The 12,529-nt window shown below is 38.8% G+C and overlaps 1 pseudogene; it reads left to right on the top strand.

Annotated features, from left to right (window-relative positions):
• The window catches only part of LOC124252049 (zinc finger protein 14-like), a 29,910-nt pseudogene that overhangs the window by 15,451 nt on the left and 1,930 nt on the right, over positions 1-12,529 (top strand).

The raw sequence follows: 12,529 nt of genomic DNA, 5'->3' as shown, positions 1-12,529 counted from the left end.
TTAAATATTTCATTCTACTCTTTTTGCTTGCATGATTTTTTAAAAGAAGTCCAATTTAATTCACATCTTTGTTTCCTTGTAACTAAGTTGTGTTCCTTCTCTTGGATTTCTCCGTATGTTCTCTGTTTTTCATTCTCTAGTTTGAATGTGATATCCTCTACTGTGCACTTTTGTAGTTATCATATTTAGTGTTCTCTGAGCTTCTTGCATGTACAGTGTGCTGGCTGTCATTAATTTTAGGATGTTTAGGTGATTATCATTTCACTTGTTTTTTCTGTTTCTTTCCCTTCAGGTATTCCCATTGTGTGTATTTTAAATCTTTTGTTAAAGACAGTTGTCCTAGGCATCATGGCTACTGTGTTCCGTCTTTTTTTTTTATTTGTCTTTCCATTAGAGTCTGGTGAAACAGATTTTTTTTTCAGTACAGACCTTGTTAAGAACAGAATCTCTGGGGCATATTTCAAAATGCTGTGCTTCACTGTGCTGTGGCAGCCCTACCTGTGGGATCGCTTCTCACCAAAAAGCTGTGGCTCAGCCCCCATTAAGGTGCCCACCCACGGAGCACAGCACAGGTGAGAAGCTGCCCTGCCCATAGAGTACAGCAGCCCATGGGACTCACTGAGTGGTGGATCAGACTCCATGTAGGTGCCCCTCCCACCTAGTGCAGCATCTCAGCCAGTCTCATGCTGAGTGCAGTGGCCCCACCAATGTGAGAGCAACCTGCCTACTGAGCACAGACACCCCAGCTATGGTCTGTGTCACCCACCCAGCACAGAGGCCATGCCCATATGACCAATACCTGCAGAGTGTCTGTGGCCAGCCTGTGCAGATGCAGAGCAGCCCTAGCAACACAACTTCCAGCACACAGGGCAGGATCAGAAGACACAGCTCTGCTCCCCCCGAGTGGTGGCAGGTGGAAGCTGCAACCTGATAGTACCACAAATGTGCCAGCAAAGGATCAATTTGTCAAAAATTCAGAGCTGAAGGAAAATGACAAGTCTCTTGAAAACAGTACTGAAGTCACAGAACTTTACAATCTAAAGGAGAAAGAATTCACCGTAATTGTCATAAAGAAACACAGTGAGTTACAAGAAAACTCAGAGAATTCAGTGAGCTCAAGAATAAAATTAATGAGCTGAAGAAGTACTTCACCAAAAAAATTGAAGCTCTAACAACAACAAAACCCCCCCAGAAATTCTGGTTATGAGTAACACAGTGAGATAAAAAAATCATCTAGAAACCATAAGAAATAGAGCTGATATTATTGAGGATAGAATTGGTGAGTTGGAGGACACAAATAAAGAAATACTTCAGGTAGAGGAGGACAGAGAGCTAAAATTCTTTTTAAATGAAGAATTTCTTTGAGTAATATCTGACTCAATTAGGATAAGCAAAGTAAGGATTACAGGAATTCCAGAGGGAAAAAAGAGGGAGAAAGTAGCAGAGAGCTTGTTCAAACAAGCAATACCTGAGACTTCCCAAAGCTGGGGAGGAAAATGGACTTAGTAGTACGTGAAGTCAATAGAACTCCTAATTACATCAATGCAAAAAGACCTTCTCCAAGACATATAATATTAAAACTGGTGAAAGTCAATGGCAAAGAAAAAATATTGAGGGCAGCGAGGCAGAAGAAAACCTACAAAGGAACCCCTATCAGGCTTTCGGCAGATTTCTCAGCAGAAACCATACAGACTAGGAGAGAATGGAATAATATATTCCAAATCCTGGAAGAGAAAAATTTCAGCTGTGAATACTCTATACAGTGAAACTAACCCTCAGATATGATGGAGAAATAAAAGCTTTCCCAGATAAACAAAAGCTGAGGGAGTTCATCACCACTAGACCTCCCCTATAAGAAATGGATCAAGGATGCCCTCATATCTGAAACAAAAATGCAGAGGTCTACAAAGCTTTGAGCAAAGTGATAAATAGACACACAAAATCAAAAAACTGCAGCTCTGTTTCCGAACAGGGTAGTAAATACTTAATTATAGCTTAAAATCTCAAGGGAAGGAAAGCGTCAAAAGTATCAGTAAACACTTCAACTTAGTCACAAACTCACAACAGAAAACTGAATAATTTGTGACAACAATATCTTGGGGAAGAAGAAAGGAATGGGACCTGCTTAGGCTATGGAGATAAGAGGCTATCAGAAAATGGACTGTCTCATCTATGAGATTTTTTTTTTATACAAACCTGACAGTAACCACTAAACTAAAAATTAGAGCAGAGCCACAATGCAGGAAAGAAAGGGAAAACTGAGAAAATCACCACAGAAAAGCACCAAAATGAAATGGCAGTCAGAAATACAAGAGAAGAGAAACAATGGAAATATAGAACAACCAGAAAACAAGAGATAAAATGACAGTATCAAGCCCTCATATATAAGTAATCACTCTACATGTAGATGGATTGAATTCTCCAATCAAAGGACACAGAGTAGCTGGATGGATTAAGAAACAAAACCCAACAATATACAGCCTCGGGGAAGCACATCTCAGCTCTAAAGACTAACATAGGCTCAGAGTGAAGGGATGGAAGATGATACTCCAAGCAAATGGAAAACAGAAGAAAGCAGGTATTGCCATACTTAGACAGAGCAGACTTCAAGATTTAGAAAAATAATGAGAGAGGGGCCTGTCCCATGACCAAGTGGTTAAGTTCGTGCGCTCTGCTTCAGCGGCCCAGGGTTTCGCCCATTTGGATTCTTGGCACAGGCATGGCACCACTCATCAACGCCATGCTGAGGTGGCGTCCCACATAGCAGAACCAGGGACACTCACAATGGGAATACACAACTATGTACTGGGGGGCTTTGGGGAGAAAAAGAAGAAGGAGAAAAAAAAAGATGGGCACAGTTGTTAGCTCAGGTGCCAATCTTTAAAAAAAAAGAGAGAAAGAGGGGCTGTATATGAGGGAAAAGGGACTTTCCACCAAGAGGACACACCTAACACAGAAGCATGAAAGTATATAAAGCAACTATTAATAGACCTAAATGGAGAAATTGACAGCAAAACAATAATAGTAGGGGACCAAAACACCGCACTTACATCAATGGGTAGATCATCCAGACAGAAAGTCAACAAGGAAATACTGGAATTAAACGAAAAGCCATACCAGCTGGACTTAATGGATATCTATAGAACACTCCATTCAAAAACAGCAGAAAACACATTCTTCTCAAGTGCACATGGAATATTCTCAAAGATAGGCCATATGTCAGGAAACAAGGCAAGCCTTGACAACGTTAAGAAAATTGAAATCATATCCAGCATCTTACCACAATGGTAGGAAACAAGGAATCAGATACAAGAAAAAGCTGGGAAAGTCACAAATATGTGGAGACTAAACAATATGCTACTGAACAACCATTGGACCAATGAAGACATCAAAGGAGAGATTAAAAAAATACCTGGGGAGAAATGAAAATTAAAACACAACATACCAGCTCTTATTGGATGCAGCAAAATTGGTACTAAGAGGGAAATTTATAACAATACAGGCCTACCTCAACAAACAAGAAAAATCTCAAATAGTGTTAAACTACACCTAACAGAACTAGAAGAAGAAGAAGAAACAAAGCCCAAAGTCAGCAAAAGGAGGGGAATAATAAAAATTAGAGCAGAAATGGGGCTGGCCCCGTGGCCGAGTGGTTACGTTCGCGCGCTCCGCTGCAATCGGCCCAGTATTTCGTCAGTTCGAATCCTGGGCGCGGACATGGCACTGCTCGTCAGACCACGCTGAGGCAGCGTCCCACATGCCACAACTAGAGGAACCCACAACGAAGAATACACAACTATGTACCGGGGGGCTTTGGGGAGAAAAAGGAAAAAATAAAATCTTTAAAGAAAAAAAAAATTAGAGCAGAAGTAAATGATAGACTAAAAAAGCAATAGAAAGTGTTGATGAGACTAAGAGCTGATTCTTTGAGAATATAAACAAAATTGAGAAACCTTTAGTCAGACTCACTGAGAAAAGAAGAGAGAAGGTGCAAATAAGCAAAATTAAAACTGAAAGAGGAGAAATCACAATGGATATCACAGAAATACACAGGATTATGGTAGAACACTATGAGGAACTATGTGCCGACAAATTGGATAACCTAGAAGAAATAGATAAATTCTTAGACTCTTCCAAAATTGAGTTAAGAAGAAATAGAGAATCAGAATAGACCAATCACAAGTAAAGAAACAGAAACAGCAATCAACAATCTCCCCCCAAAAAACAAAAATCCAGTACCAGATGGCTTCACTGGAGAATTCTACCAAACATTCAAAGATGACAATACCTATGCTTCTCAAACTATTCCAAAAAATTGAAGACAGAATGATTCCTAACTCATGCTGTGAGGTCAACATTACCCTGATAACAAAACCAGAGAAGGACAACACAAAGAAGGAAAATTACAGGTCAATGTCACTGATCAACCTAGATGCAAAATCCTCCACAAAATACTGGCAAATCGAATAGAGCAATACATTAAAAGGATCATACACCATGAGCAAGTGCAATTTATACCAGGTATGCAGAGATGTTTCGACATCCACAAATCAATCTGAGACACCACATTTACAAAATGAGGAATAAAAAGTCACATGATCATCTCAATGGAGAAAGCACTTGACAAGATCCAACATGCATTTATGATAAAAGCCCTAAATAAAATGGACATAGAAGGAAAGTACCTTAACATAATTAAGGCCGTATATGACAAACCCACAGGCAACATCATAGTTAATGGTGAAAAACTGAAAGATATCCCTGAGAACAGAAAGAAGACAAAGATGCCCATTTTCACCACTTTTATTCAACATATTACTGGAGGTTTTGGCCAGAGCAGTTAGGCAACAAAAAGAAAAAGGAATCCAAATAGGAAAGGAAGAAGTAAAACTTTCACTGTTTGCAGATGACATGATTCTATATATAGAAAACCCTAAAGAATCCACTAGAAAACTATTGGAAATAATCAACAACTACACCAAAGTTGGTAGGTCCAAAAACATCATACAAAACTGAGGTGCATTTCTGTACACTAATAACAAACTGGCTGAAAGAGAACTCAAGAATTCAATCCCATTTACAATTGTAACAAAAAGCGTGAAATATCTATGGATAAATTTAATCAGGAGGTGAAAGACCTATACAATGACAACTATAAGACATTATTGAAAGAAATTGGAGAAGACATAAAGAAACTTAAAGATATTCCATGCTCATGGATTAGAAGAATAAACATAATTAAAATGTCTGTATTACCTAAAACAATCTACAGATTGAATACAATCCCAATCACAATGAATGATAAAATTTATATGGAACTAAACAAGATCCTGAATGACAGCAATCTTGAGAAAAAAGAACAAAGCTGGAGGCGTCACAATCCCTGACTTCAAAATGTACTACAGAGTTATTGTAATCAAAACAGCAAGATACTGGCACAAAAACGGACACAAAGATCAATGGAACAGAATTGAAAGCCCAGAAATAAAACCACACATCTACGCATGCAAATCTTCAAGAAAGGAGCCAAGAACATACAATGGAGAAGGGATAATCTCTTTAATAAATGGTGTAGGGAAAACTGGACAGCCGCATGCAAAAGAATGAAAGTACACCATTATCCTATACCGTGCTGAAAAATTAACTCAAAATAGATGAAAGACTTGAATGTAAGACCTGAAACCATAAAACTCCTAGAAAAAAACATTGACAGCACTCTTTGACATCGGTCTTAGGAGCATGTTTTCTAATACCATGTCTGCTCAGGCAAGGGAAACAAGAAAAAAATGAACAAATGGGACTACGTCAGACTAAAAATCTTCTGCAAGGCAAAGGAAACCATGAAACAAATGACAACCCTACCAACCGGGAGAAAATATTTGCAAATGACATATCGGACAACGGGGTTAGTTTCCAAAATATATAAAGAACTTAGGCTATTTAAAAAAAAAAATCAAGAAATGGGCAGAGGATCTGGATAGAAATTTTTTGAAAGAAGATGTACAGATGGCCAACAGTCCCATGAAAAGGTGTTTAACATCACTAATTATTAGGGAAATGCAAATCAAAACTACAATGAAATATCACTTTACACCTGTCAGAATGGCCACAATTAAAAAGACGAAAAATAACAAATGTTGGAGACAATGTGGAGAAAATGGAACCCTCAGACACTACTGGAAGGAACACAAACTGGTGCAGCCACTATGGAAAACAATATGGAGATTTCTCAAAAAGTTAAAAATAGAAATACCATATGATGCAGCTATCCCAGTACTGGGTATTTATCCAAAGAACATGAAATCAACAACACAGAGATTTATGTTCCCCTATGTTCATTGCACCATTTTTCACAATAGCCAATTTGTGGACACAACAGATGTATCCATCAACTGGTGAATGTATAAAGAAGACGTTGTGGGGGCCAGCCTGGTGGTGCAGCAGTTGGGTGTGCACATTCCGCTTTGGCGGCCTGGGGTTCACCAGTTCGGATCCTGGGTACTGACATGGCACCACATGGCAAACCAGGCTGTGGTGGGCATCCTACGTATAAAGTAGAGGAAGATGGGCATGGATGTTGGCTCAGGGCCAGTCTTCCTCAGCTGAAGGAGGAGGATTGACAGATGTTAGCTCAGGGCTAATCTTCCTTGAAAAACAAAAAAAAAGGAAGAAGATGTATATATACACAGTGGATTACTACTTAGCCACAAGAAAGACAAAATCATCCCATTTGCCTCAGTGTGGATGAACCTTGTGGGTATTAAGTTAAATAAGCCATACACAGACAAATCCTGTATGATTTCACTTATATGTGGATTATAAACAAACAAATGGATAAAAAGTCAGATTAGTGATTACCAGAGAGGAAGGGGATGGGGGGTTAGGTGAAAGAGTAAGGGCACATAGGTATGGTGATGGATAAAAAGTAGATTATTGGTGGTGATCATGATGTAATCTATACAAAAATTGATATATAATAATGTCCACCTGAAATAACGCAATGTTATAAATCAATATGACATCAATAAAATAACTTTAAAAACAAAAAAAATGCTGTTTCTTTTTTCCTGTTTTTTTGCTTTTTGTTTTTTGTGGGGAAAATTGGCCCTGAGCTAACATCTGTTGCTAATCTTTTTTTCTCTTGAGGAAGATTTTCACTGAGCTAACATCTGTACCAGTCTTCCCCTATTTTATGTGGGATGCACCACAGCATGGGTTGATGAGTGGTGCTAGGTCCACGCCCAGGATCCAAACCTGCAAGCCCCAGGCCACTGAAGTGGGGTGTGTGAACTAAACCACTGTGCCACCTGGCCAGCCCCTCTTTTTTTCCATTTTTTGACACACTCATTTCCCCTGTGACCTCCAGGGTCTCATGGATCTCAGAAGAATTGTTCATTTCAAGTTTGTTCATTTTCTTCTTGTGAGATCAAGAATGACAGCTTCTGAGCTCCTTAAGTGTCAGATCAGAAGTTGGTAGGGCATCATCCAGAGTGGCTGGTCAGAAAACATGTCCTCTTGAAGTTGGAGAATGGAGATTTTATGTTCTTTTGGAGGAAAGCACTGTTGAATACTTTACATATTCTATAATCATGGCCATTGACCATCAAACTTTTGTGGACTTCAGTGAGCTCCTGTGGAAGCTGCAGCTCTTAACCTGCTCCTCAAGGGCAGCAAGGCAAGTACACTATTAGCAGTTGACCAAAAGGAGCTCTTATGGCACACTGTTTTAGCACTATATGATCTGAAATTAGTTTGAAGTAGCCTTGAGGCACATGCATATAGGGATTTTATGGTCTAAGTTGTCATGCCTTCTCCATGTCTGACCTTTAAGTTGCAAATAACTTTCTAGCCTCATCTATCATACTGGGAGAGAAAGGAAGGACTGAGTCTATGATAAATATTACACAAGTTAAAAACAATGCTTCCCCACAGAAGTATTTACATTCAGCCAGCTGTGTGTGATTCCTTGTAATGGCCTGGAGTACTGTAGCATAATGTGGCCAGCTGGTCTTTGTTGAAAGTTTTATTTCTAATACCAGATGACCCACCCATCCCACTACTGGGTATCTATCCAAAGAACTTGAAATCAGCAATTTGAAGAGATCCATGCACCCCTATGTTCATTGCAGCACTATTCACAATAGCCATGATGTGGAAGCAACTCAAGTGCCCATTGACTGATGACTGGATAAAGAAGAGGTGGTATATATATGCAATGGAATACTACTCAGCCATAAAAAATGACAAAGTCATCCCATTCACAATGACATGGATGGACCTTGAGGGTACTATGTTAAGCAAAATAAGCCGGATAAAGAAAGACAAACACTATATGATTCCACTCATATGTGGAAGATAAACAAACACATGGACGAAGAGAACTATTTAGTGGTTACAATGGGGAAGGGGGCTCGGGGGTGTGCACAAAGGGTTCAGGAGTGCACCTATAAGATGACTGACAATAATATACAAGTGGAATTTCACAATGTTGTAAACTATCATAACCTCAATTAAAACAAATAAAAACTTTTATTTCTGCAGGCCTCCTGGACTTTCTGTTTGGTGATGGGACTAGACAAAATTAAGTTTTCAGTTCTTCACTATGTTTTTATTCATTGAAACCTCAGGCAGGCTTGACCCTCTGCCTCATGGAGTGTTGTAACTGGTGGGTAATAAGGAAGAGGATGAAAGAAGTTTTCTCACCAAGAATTGTCAGTTAAAATGTCCATACTACCTAAAGCAATCTACAGATTCAGTGCTATCCCAATCAGAATCCCAAGAACATTCTTCACAGAAATTGAACAAACAATCCTAAAATTCATATGGGGCAACAAAAGACCGCGAATTGCTAAGGCAATCCTGAGCAAGAAAAACAAAGCCGGTGGAATCACAATCCCCGATTTCAAAACATACTACAAAGCTACAGTGATCAAAACAGCATGGTACTGGTACAAAAACAGGTCCACAGATCAATGGAACAGAATTGAAAGCCCAGAGATAAAACCACACATCTATGGACAGCTAATCTTCGACAAAGGAGGAGAGGGCCTACAATGGAGAGAAGAAAGTCTCTTCAACAAATGGTGCTGGGAAAACTGGACAGCCACATGCAGAAGATTGAAAATTGACCATTCTTTTTCACCACACACCAAAAGAAACTCAAAATGGATCAAAGACCTAAAGATTAGGCCTGAGACAATAAGTCTTTTGGAAGAGAATATAGGCAGTACACTCTTTGACATCAGTTTCAAAAGAATCTTTTCGGACACTATAACTCCTCAGTTGAGGGAAACAATAGAAAGAATAAACAAATGGGACTTCATCAGACTAAAGAGCTTCTTCAAGGCAAGGGAAAACAGGATTGAAACAAAAAAACAGCTCACTAATTGGGAAAAAATATTTACAAGCCACTTATCCGACAAAGGGTTAATCTCCATAATATACAAAGAACTCACACTGCTTAACAACAAAAAAACAAACAACCCGATCAAAAAATGGGCAGAGGACATGAACAGACATTTCTCAAAAGAAGATATGAATATGGCCAATAGACACATGAAAAGATGTTCATCATTGCTAATCATCAGGGAAATGCAAATCAAAACTACACTAAGATATCACCTTACACCCATTAGATTGGCAAAAACATCCAAAACCAAGAGCGACAAATGTTGGAGAGGTTGTGGAGAAAAAGGAACCCTCATACACTGTTGGTGGGAATGCAAACTGGTACAGCCACTATGGAAAACAGTATGGAGATTTCTCCAAAAGTTAAAAATAGAAATACCCTATGACCCAGCCATCCCATTACTGGGTATCTATCCTAAGAACCTGATATCAGAAATCTCAAGAGTCCGTTGCACCCCTATGTTCATCGCAGCATTATTTACAATAGCCAAGACGTGGAACCAGCCTACATGCCCAGAAACTGATGATTGGATAAAGAAGATGTGGTATATATACACAATGGAATACTACTCAGCCATAAAAAAAGACAAAATTGACCCATTCACAACAACGTGGATGGACCTCGAGGGTATTATGTTAAGCGAAATAAGCCAGTCAGAGAAAGACAAACTCTATATGACTCCACTCATAGGTGGAAGTTAGTATATTGATAAGGAGATCAGATCGGTGGTTACCAGGGAAAAGGGGGGGTGGGGGGAGGGCACAAAGGGGGAAGTGGTGTACCCACAACATGACTAACAAAAATGTACAACTGAAATCTCACAAGGTTGTAATTTATCATAACATTAATTAAAAAAAATGATAACATTTGTTTCATTTGTATGTCATTTCTGTCATTTCCCAACATGCTCTGGCCCCTGCCATTACAGAGAAATACAATATAGGGTGATCACAGTAAAAATGTGAAAATAATTTTCATGTGTTCATAATGCTGTTAAATTGAGGCAGTGTTTACAGAAAAATAGTCTGTTTTTGATGATCTCATCATAGAATAAATATTTGGAAATGACATAGTCATACACAACCTTCCTTCAAATGGAGTATATGTCCCCATTGCTGTCAGTCTTATGCATCCAACACTATACATGTTTGTGGTGTTTTAGGACTCAGTGACCATTGAGGACGTGGCTGTGAACTTCACCCCAGAGGAGTGGGCTTTACTGGATCCCTCACAGAAGAAACTCTACAGAGATGTGATGTGGGAAACCTTCAGGCACCTGGCCTCAGTAGGTAAGAATGAGGACATTCCTTCATGTCATCAATGAGAGAACAAGTGTATCTTGACATCAATGTGGTTCCAATATGTAGAATGTGGAAATGGGGGATATTTGTAAATAAGCTAGAAATGGTCATAGCTCATCATGAGCTTAGAATCTAAAAATTTTTCTGTAATTTCTTTTTTTTTTTTAAAGATTTTATTTTTTCCTTTTTCTCCCCAAAGCCCCCCGGTACCTAGTTGTATATTCTTAGTTGTGGGTCCTTCTAGTTGTGGCATGTGGGACACTGCCTCAGTGTGGCTCGATGAGCAGTGCCATGTCCACGCCCAGGATTCGAACTGACGAAACACTGGGCCACCTGCAGTGGAGTGCATGAACTTAACCACTTGGCCACGGGGCCGGCCCCCTGTATTTTCTAATACTTTGGAATCAACTTTCTGGGTCTGTATTTCAGGAAAAACGTCGGACGATCTTGATGTTGAAGATCAGTACAAAAACCCGGAGGAAAAACTAAGGTGAGTCACACAATAGAAAGCAGCGTCTCAAGTGAGAATCCTGGTATGTTATAAAATTTTAAAAAGAAGCAAACAAAACAAATAAGCTTTGTTTCAAATTTAGTTATTTTTCAAGCTTTTCACCAAATATACTTTCTGAAATTTGATGTAGATTCAGTTTTTGTGAAATACTTCACTTGGGAATAGTATTAATAAAACCTATACAGGAATATCAGTTCTTGGATAATCGTAAGGTTGAAGTCCCCTTGTAGAACATTCACTATATTCAAATTCAGACAATTCAGATGAGTCAGAAAACCTAAAGTTTTTCTACAAATCATAGAAAATATATCAAATATAAAATCATTAATAATATGCTTCCCAATTTTTACAGAAACCGTCTGATAGAGAGACTCTGTGAAAGTGAAGAGAGTACTCAAAGTGGAGAAAACTTCAGCCTTATCCCAAATCTCAATCTGAGCAAGAAAACTACTGGAGCTAAACCATGGGGATGCAGCGCAGGTGGAAAAGTGTTCATGCATCATTCATCCCTTAATAGGCATGTTAGATATCACACTGAACAGAAACCATATGAGTATCAAAAATATGCAGAGAAGCCATTTAAATGTAAGGAATGTGGGAAAGCCTTCAGTTTTCCCAGTTTTCTTCAAAAACATAAAAGAACTCATACTGGAGAGAAATCCTATGAATGTAAAAAATGCAGTAAAGCATTTAATTCTTCCAGTTCTCTTCAAATACGTGGAAGAATTTATAGTAGAAAGAAACTCTATGAATGTAAAAAATGCAGTAAAGCCTTCACTTTTTCCCATTCTCTTCAAATAGATGAAAGAACTCACACTGAAAAGAAGCCTGTTGGATGTAAAATACGTGGTAAAGCCTTCAGGTTTTCCAGTAATGTTCAACTACGTGAAAGAACTCACACTGGAGAGAAACCCTATGAATGTAAGGAGTGTGGGAAAACTTTTATACATCCCTCAAGCCTTCGATTACACATGATCCTTCACACTGGAGATGGACCTTACAAATGTAAGAAATGTGAGAAAACATTCCTTTCTTCCAGTGTATTTCAAATACATGGAAGGAGTCACACTGGAGAGAAACCGTATGAATGTAAAGTATGTGGTAAAGCTTTCAGTCGTTCCAACTGTGTTCAACGACATGAAAGAACTCATACTGGAGAAAAACCTTATGAATGTAAAATATGTGGGAAAGCATTCAGTTATTCCAGTTCTATTCAACGACATGAGAGAACTCACACTGGAGAGAAACCCTATGAATGTAGAAAATGCAGTAAAGCATACACTTCTTTGAGTTCTCTTCGAAAACATG

This window comes from Equus quagga, chromosome 14 (genome assembly GCF_021613505.1).
Source record: "Equus quagga isolate Etosha38 chromosome 14, UCLA_HA_Equagga_1.0, whole genome shotgun sequence".
NCBI classification, from domain to species: Eukaryota; Metazoa; Chordata; class Mammalia; order Perissodactyla; family Equidae; genus Equus; species Equus quagga.
Note: the sequence above shows the minus strand (reverse complement) of the source record. Positions and strands in the feature narration are given on the sequence as shown.